The sequence below is a fragment of the Pelophylax lessonae genome, assembly GCF_965119305.1.
Source record: "Pelophylax lessonae genome assembly, chromosome: 2".
NCBI lineage: Eukaryota > Metazoa > Chordata > Amphibia > Anura > Ranidae > Pelophylax > Pelophylax lessonae.
Window position 1 is genome coordinate 374,374,862 of NC_138769.1, and position 6,282 is coordinate 374,381,143.

A 6,282-nucleotide genomic window follows, 5' to 3' on the forward strand; every position below is an offset into this window, starting at 1 on the left:
GAGACTTAAATCCTTATTGCGGACAAAGAAAAGTCCTGCAGCTGTGGAAGAAGTAGAGGGTCTAATAAACCATTTCGCTAAATTCTCATCCAAGTATTTCTTGAGATGAGAAAGTTCATCCTGAGAAAGAGGATAAACATGACCGAAAGGTAGTTTACTATTAGGGAGTAGATCAATAGAACAATCGTAGTCCCTATGGGGAGGCAATACTTGAGCATTTTTCTCAAGGAAGACTTCTGATAGATCCTGATAACATGGTGGTGGTGAAATTTCATCTGACACCATGGACAGGATTTTTTTATATGATTGGAGGTTACACGTGGTCTCGCAATAGTGAGAGGGGAAGGTTAGAGTCCGTGTTTTCCAATCAATGATTGGTTGATGTATGTGTAACCAGGGAAGTCCCAAAATAATGGGAAAATGTGGTGAAGGTAATACATCAAAAGTGGTGGTCTCAACATGAGACTCGTTAGCAGTAGCAAGGAGTGCTTGTCTGATTGGTAATTGGACCAGAAGATAATGGAATACCGTTAATAAAACTAACAGAGACAGGTTTAGATTTTGAAATAATAGGTATTTTATTTAAAGCAACAAAACTAGTGTCAATGTAGTTCCCACAAGATCCTGTGTCGATCATAGCCTTGGTGGTGATCCTATTGTGGTCCCACTGTAAGGTCAAATGAATAAAAAGATAGGGATTAGAAAAAGAAGTCGTTAATCCCCCCAGCAAGACATGTGAACACTCACCCTCTTTTTTGCGGACAAGGGGACAGACGCTTATCAAATGATCCGGGGAGGCGCAGTACATGCAGAGATTTTCAGATCTTCTTCTGGCTCGTTCAGTAGACGATAATGGTGGGCGTATGGTTACTACCTCCATAAGGGTAGGGTCAACGGGCGAAACCCGAGAAGGATTGGATAATGGTACTCCCATTTTCTCAGCCTTTCTTTCTCGCAGTCGCCTGTCAATATTGATGCTGAGTTGTATTAAGGCATCCAAAGTGCCAGGTAAATCCGCTCGGGCGAGCTCGTCTTTAATGGCTTTTGATAACCCGAGTCTGAACTGGGTTCGCAAGGATGCATCATTCCACCCTGAATCAAGGGTCCATCTTTTGAACTCTGCTACGAAATCTTCAACAGGTCTCCTTCCTTGTTTTAAAGCCCTCAATTGGCTGTCAGCAGTACTCTGCCTATTTGGGTCTTCATATAAGCATGCGAGTTCTGCTAAGAATAAAGGATAGGAGTTAAGAAGAGGGTCATCTTTCTCAAAGAGAGAGTCTGCCCAAGCCCGTGGATCACCCGACAAGTATGAGATAGTGGTGCAGACTTTAATTTGGTCTGTAGTGTAAGTACGAGGTTTTAAATTAAAAAGCAATTGACACATTTTTTCCGATCACCTGTAAACACTAGAGGAGGGTTTATTTTGGGCTCACGAGGTTGAGCAGCAGTGAGCTGTGAAACACGGGCTATCTGCTGTCTCAAAGTCTGATTTTCATTTTTCACTTCGGCAAGGGAAAGGATTAATGCATCTACCTTTTGTGTTAGTTGTATCACATGAGTGGCTAATTCTGCTAAATCCATTTTTTTTTTTTTCAGGTTCATGCAATCTGTAACGCTCCGGCGTTTGTTTAGTGAACTGGATTTGCAGCTGCAGAATTTCCACTCAGTAGTCGTGTAGAGATGTGTTGAATTACCATATCCAACTTTCCAGACTCATCATTGTGGCCCAGCCTGCCTCAGCATGCAAATATACAGACACTCAGATAAGATGTTCCTGGAGTGATAGGTTGTATACGATAGTATAGAGGTGATGTGCTGAAAGGACAGGCGTGAGTAGTGATAGCAATGATAGGCACTCAATAGTAATGTTCAGGAGTGTTAGCAGATTGTGATAGATAGTATTCAGATAGGTTAGCAATCATGTACAAATAACAGGTGGTAGGGGACAGCAGATGAAGTGTACAGGAATTGCTAACTCAGTGCAAGGATATAGATGGTAGTAGACTCAAGAGCTAGCAATCTATGTAACAGTGCAGATGATAGAAATAGTAATGCATAGATAGCAACAGTCTTTAGTATGCAAGAGTAGATAGTGTAAGTTGATAGGAAGGAATCCCCTGTGGGGTACTTATCACTAGTTGGTTTAGAGAGATGAGGGGTCCGGTAATGAGATAAGGATCAGGTAGCGAGATACAGGATCAGTAGCGAGATACAGGATCAAGTAGCGAGACTCCGGTCTATCCAGATACTGGGGAAATAGCTGGAGGCTTCGGCAGCGTCAGACAAGGCTGTATAACAAGCGGTTTGCACGAACACCTTGTGAGTGAAAGCCGGCGATTGAAATAGCCGCTCAGAGCGGCGCCTAGTGATGACGTCATGAGAGTTAAAGGGACAGGTAGTATTATGCATTCCACCTACCTGAATGGTGGAACGCAATGCGGAAGAAATGGGCTGGAAGGGTACCGAAGGTACCAGAATCTTACAATATAGTGCTATCAATTTATGCAGAGTTTTTACATATATATTGTACATTCACATCAGTCCCTGCCTTTAAGGAGCTTACAATCTAGGGTCCCTTACTCACATTTATACATACATATACTAACGCCAATTTAGACAGGAACCAATTAACCTGCCAGCATGTCTTTGGAGTGTGGGAGGAAACTGGAGTATCTGAAGGAAACCCACGCAGACAGAGAGAACATTCAAACTCCAGGCAGGTAGCAAAAGTTGCGTATTTTGGAGGTTTAGGGCAGCGCTGCAATATATGATTTTATTTTTATGTCAGCAAGAATTGAGGGGGATTCTCTCTACAGGAGCCCTAGATAAGCAGTAAAAGCCAGACAAGGCTTCCAATCCTTTGCCCGTTTCATCCAAAACCAGGAAAAACATTTTTTGGATGGACATAAACTTTAAGTTCAATTACACTATTGTCCTAATTGACACTGACAGGTGCCACACAGAAAGGACCCCATGAAAATTTTGCTATGAGGCCCCATGAATTGTGGTTACCCCTTCAACTGTAAAGATGAATATCCATAAAGTATAGTAAATGTCGTTGGACTCGGTTTTGGTCAGCGGGGATCGATCTGCTGATCCCTGCTGAGTAGGCGGGTGACATCTCCGTCTCTGCTTACTTTGCAGAAAGCCAGTGTGAAAGGGGCCTTACTGAGTAAGAATTCTTTCAAAATACATGCCTGGCTGCTGAAATGTAGGCGCCCAAGTATCCAAATAGAGTAACATTGGGAGGTTTATACAGAAATGCTTAGTGATTCAATGGACTGAGTCTGAGACAGAAATAAATGTGATGTTTTTAAAAATAACACAAATACACAAATAGTAAAAATAGAAAATGGAAAAGCATTTTACAGAAAAGGTTTACAACTTACATTTATTGTTTTTGATTTTCTCTTTGCCGTCTGGATTTCACTGAAAAATCACTTTGCTAGGATAAACGTCAGTGATAAATTACCACAAAACCACAATCAAAGCATTGGTAAATGTCAACTTAGAGTGGTGAGGCAAGATTGCTATTTTCTTAATGGCTTTAATATGTACTATATGCTCCTAGACTATGCCAGAGTTTAAAGAGGTTGTACACCGAGAATTTTTTTTTTTCTCTTCTTTAAATCCTGAAAGAGAAACCCATAATGAGCTAGTATGCATCGCATACTAGCTCATTATAAAAAATACTTACCTTAGAACGAGCCCCCGCCGTGCCGTCCGCTTACCTGTATGACGGGCGACATGTATAGTCGCCCGTCTTCCGGGATCGCGGCATCCGGCCATCTGATTGGCCGGAGCCGCGGTGACGTCACTCCCGCGCACGCGCGCGGGAGCCGACGGTCACGGCACGGGGCTCTGAAGGAACGGCACGATCTGCCGTTCCTTCAGAGCGCATGCGCCAGTGACGTCACTGGCTGCATTAAAGGTAAATATCTCCTAAACGGTGCATGTTTAGGAGATATTTACAGTACCTATAGGTAAGCCTTAATATAGGCTTACCTATAGGTACAACTTCCTGAGGAGGGTTTACTTCCTCTTTAAGGTACAATAGTACCTGCTAGAGTACATTTTAAACACACAAAAAAAAAAGTAAACAAGGGTTTTTAAAAAAATGGAAGAACAGGGATTGCATTTACCGTATGTTAAGAAAGCAATGGATGAATGTGCATATGCATGCTTTTTGTAGAGCTCAATCTATTTATTGTTCAAAAGTGCTTTCCTGCAGATCACCAGATGAGCACACATATAAGAGCTTGTGTTAACGTAGCTTGTCAATAGCTGCCTTTTGCCTTTCAATGCAGCATATGTTTGAATGTAAAGTACTGCAAAAGGCTGTTTGACCAGCTTTGCCTGTAATGCAAATGCTCAATAGGACCTACATTATCCTAAAATGCAATGGATAGCAAAAGCAAATCAAAAGTATCTCCGGAACTGTCTTATACAATGCACTATTAAAGGAGTTAATTGAGTTTTAAAAAAATAAAATAAAACATGCATGCTCAATAGTGCTGTATCCTGGCCTAGGCCAACAAGGCCCAGGCCTAGGGCAGCACTTTGCAGAGGGGGCGGCAAAAAAAGCTGCCCCCGCCTCCACCTGAGACTCTACTGGCCACTGGTTGCTAGAGCCGCCTGGCATCTAGCAACCAGTGACGTCGCAGTCCCTGGCCCTGCCCATAATTCAAAGCGGAGGAGGATTTAACTTCCTCCTCCTCCACGCGTAGTGCTTTTGGGGCCCAAATCAGCTGCCAAGTTGAGCCCCTTGTCATAAAGATTCCTGCAGGTCCAGGGGCAGCAGGGTGCAGGGCAGCGGAGCTAAATCAGCCAATCCGGTGCCAACAGCAGCTGCTGCTACTAAGCAATGGCGTCTTTACAGAGTGAGTGGACAGCCCTAGAAGCTGGCTAGAACCGAGAGCCCGGGATGGAGAAGACCTTCACCGCCACACTGACCTGAGAAGCAGCAGGCGCAGCATTCCTGGCACCTCCTAGAGCTTGCATTTCTTCTCCAACCTTCTCTCCGCTCCCAGCTGTGACATCAACAGGAAGACAGGCTGACCGAGGGCCCAGAGGGCGAGAGGTATTTGCATCACACACACCTACCTACAGACAGGGGGGCACAGGAGGGACTGCAGGTAGGGTTAGGGAGTCTCCCACCCCCTCTCTCTCTCTCTTCCAGCCCTCCCTCACACACCCCCCTCTTTCTCCGCACCCCCTTCTCTCTCTCACCTCCCTCTCTCCCACCCCCTCTCTCTCTCTCACCCCCCCCTCCCGCCCCCCTCTCTCTCACTCCCTCTTGCTCTCTCTCACTCCCCTCTCTCTATCTCACCCCCCATCTCGCCCCCTCTCTCCAACCCCCCCTCTCTCGCCCCCCTTTCTCTCTCACCCCCTTCTCTCGCCCTTCTCTCTCCCACCCCCCTCTTTCTCACCCCCATCTCACCTTCTTTCTCTTCCACCCCCTCTCTCTCACTCACCCCCTGCTGTCTTTCACCCCCTCTCTCTCCTGTCCCCTCTCTCTTACTCCCCTTCCATTCTCTCACCACCATTTCTTTCACCCCCCTCTCCCCCCCTCTCTTTATCACCCTCCTCCCCCTCTCTCACCCCCTTCTCTCTCTCACCCCCCTCATTTCATACACACTAATGCACCTTCAGAGATGCAGGTGTTAACAGGCATGTCATTGAGCAATGAGAGACTATTTGTCATGCAATTTCTCCATTTGGCCACAAGATGGAGATAGGGAGATGCTGACTTGTCTGTCCAGAAAACTCGGAGACACAGAGGACACTGGGAAAAAAGGGAGTTTCAGTAAGGCTACGTTCACATCTCGGCGTTGCTATTTACGGGCGTTTTTTAGGCGTTTTTTCGGGCGTTTTTATGGGCGTTTTTTCCAGGCGTTTTTAGGTTGACTAGTGACCAATGGAAAAAAATAAAAACGCCTGTAATATGCCCAAAAAGAAGCTCATGTACTTTTTCGAGCGTTGGGCGTTTTGCTTAAAATGTCAAAACGCTCAGATGTGAAAAGGGGCCATTGAAATTAATCGGATTTGTCTTGTTGGGCGTTTCTTGAGCTGATCCTAGAGCAGAAAAACGCCCCAAAAACACCCCAAAAAGCCTACATGTGAACTTAGCCTATGGCTACGTTCACATGTAGGCGTTTTGGTGCGTTTTTTAGCTCTAAGGATCAGCTCACAAAACGCCCAACAAGACAAATCCTATTCATTTCGATGGCCCCTGTTCACATCTGAGCGCTCCCACGCCTTGAGCAAAACGCCCGACGCTCC